This window comes from Penaeus japonicus, unplaced genomic scaffold (assembly GCF_977035675.1).
Source record: "Penaeus japonicus unplaced genomic scaffold, GWHDUDI00000001_assembly GWHDUDI00000002, whole genome shotgun sequence".
Classification (NCBI taxonomy): Eukaryota; Metazoa; Arthropoda; class Malacostraca; order Decapoda; family Penaeidae; genus Penaeus; species Penaeus japonicus.
Genome location: NW_028234404.1, coordinates 46,313,507 through 46,316,006, shown reverse-complemented (window position 1 = coordinate 46,316,006; position 2,500 = coordinate 46,313,507). Strand labels below are relative to the sequence as shown.

At 44.8% G+C, this 2,500-nt stretch overlaps 1 protein-coding gene across 2 annotated transcripts in view; it reads left to right on the top strand.

The window, feature by feature from the left end:
• The window catches only part of LOC122257412 (uncharacterized), a 31,945-nt gene that overhangs the window by 17,623 nt on the left and 11,822 nt on the right, over positions 1 to 2,500 (top strand). The gene's annotated exons all lie outside the window — the stretch shown is intronic.

Sequence of the window (2,500 nt, the reverse complement as noted above, 5' to 3'; positions counted from 1 at the left end):
CTCCCTTTCCCTCCATCCTTACTGCTTTCTCTCTCCCTCTTTCCCTCCATCCTTATTGCTTTATCCTTCCCTCTTTCCCTCCATCCTTGCTGCTTTCTCTCTCCCTCCTCCCCTCCATCCTTATTGCTTTCTCTCTCTCCCTTTCCCTCCATCCTTACTGCTTTCTCTCTCTCCCTTTCCCTCCATCCTTACTGCTTTCTCTCTCTCCCTTTCCCTCCATCCTTATTGCTTTCTCTCTCCTTCTTTCCTTCCATCCTTACTGCTTTCTCTCTCCCTCCTTCCCTCCATCCTTACTGCTTCCTCTCTCCCTCTTTCCCTCCATCCTTACTACTTTCTCTTTCCCTCTTTCCCTCCATCCTTACTGCTTTCTCTCTCCCTCTTTCCCTCCATCCTTGCTGCTTTCTCTCTCCCTCCTCCCCTCCATCCTTACTGCTTTCTCTCTCCCTCTTTCCCTCCATCCTTGCTGCTTTCTCTCTCCCTCCTCCCCTCCATCCTTACTGCTTTCTCTCTCCCTCTTTCCCTCCATCCTTACTGCTTTCTCTCTCCCTCTTTCCCTCCATCTTTGCTGCTTTCTCTCTCCCTCTTTCCTTCCATCCTTGCTGCTTTCTCTCTCCCTCTTTCCCTCCATCCTTGCTGTTTTTTCTCTCCCTCTTTCCCTCCATCCTTGCTGCTTTTTCTCTCCCTCTTTCCCTCCATCCTTGCTGCTTTCTCTCTCCCTCTTTCCCTCCATCCTTGCTGCTTTCTCTCTCCCTCTTTCCCTCCATCCTTGCTGCTTTCTCTCTCCCTCTTTCCCTCCATCCTTACTGCTTTCTCTCTCCCTCTTTCCCTCTATCCTTACTGCTTTCTCTCATCCTCTTTCCCTCCATCCTTACTGTTTTCTCTCTTCCTCCTTCCCTCCATCCGTCCACCCCTTTCTCCTTCTCTCCCTCCATCGCTTTCCCTCTCCAATTGCAGTTCCTTATCTTCACCACCCACTCCATCTCCCTCTTTCTTTCCACTTTCATCTCCACCTCCCACTATCACTCCCTCTTCCTTTCTACCTTCATCTTCATCACCTCTCTTCCATCTTCATCCCCCACTCTATCTCTCTATCTTCATCCTCATCTCCATCTTTGTCTCCCACTCCCCTTCCGTCTCCCTTTTCCCTTTCCCCCTTCACTTCCATCTTCATTTTCCTCTCCCTCTCCCTATCTTCATATCCTCTCCCTTTTACCTTTCCCCCTTCACTTCCATCTTCATTTTCCTCTCCCTCTCCCTATCTTCATATCCTATCTCGAATACGTTCATCCTTGAATTTGAGTCAGCTTCCCGTCCTGTAGCTGCAAGGGAGTATTTTCTTGTTAACCGCGTCTTAGAGAACACGGATCTAACTGGGTGTCACGAGGCATACAGTATCATCGAAAATGTTTCGACTTAATACGTCAATTTTGATGACGATGACTGCTATGATGATGGGGTTGTGACGGAATAATTCTAACGGCGAGATGCATGGGTATTACAATTAAAAAGCAACAGATGGTAATTTTGATGATGATAATTATGATTCAATTTTAAAAAATGATAATGAATAAAAATAACAAAGATGATAATGATTATGACGATGATGATGACGATAATAATACCTGTAACAATAATAATAATGATAGTGATATAGATATCATTAACGATAATAATATTGTCTAATAGCAATAGAAAGCAGAGTAGGCTACTAGTAGTAAATACAATAGCAATATAATAATTACAATAACTGCAACAATAATAATAATAATGATAATAGAGTAAGTAATTTTACTGCTGCAATAAATTATAACATTTACAATCTCTGTTGTTGCTATTACCATCCTACAAATTACCTGTATAACAATTAATAAGATAATAATAATATCAATGCCACAGAACATAAACAAATGACTTTTTTCGTCCGAAGGCATGCGCATGACATCACAGATTAATGGAAAAGACATGAATGAAAATTAATAATGTCACAGAACAAGACATGCAACGGACAGATTTCGACGTTGTATTTACACCAAAATTATCACACGTGCGATCACGACGACGATGATGATAAATAACAACAAACGTACTGGCACTGCCCAATAGCTAATTCTGCATCATTCCTTTCCTCCATTTGTCCCTCCAGAACTCACGTGGTGCCCCGCCACCAGACAAATGTCTCCGGGCACCAGGGCTCCGGGTTGAGGAACACCAATCAAAACATAAACCACAGACACGTCTTGTCTCCACTGATAAGACAAGCCCAAAACCTCAGCCAACCGCACGACCAGACCCACGCAGCCTCTTGATACTTTATCTCACACCATTGGAGGAGAGGGCAGAGTGGGGGGAGGGGGGAGGGGGAGGGGGAGAGGGAAGGAGAGGGAGAGGGAGAGGGAGAGGGAGAGAGAGAGAGAAAGAGAGAGAGAGTTTCAGAGCCAGAAGGGGGCGATATCACTGAGGGTGGGGGAGTTCAGAACACTAATTCTGGCGATTTAGAGTT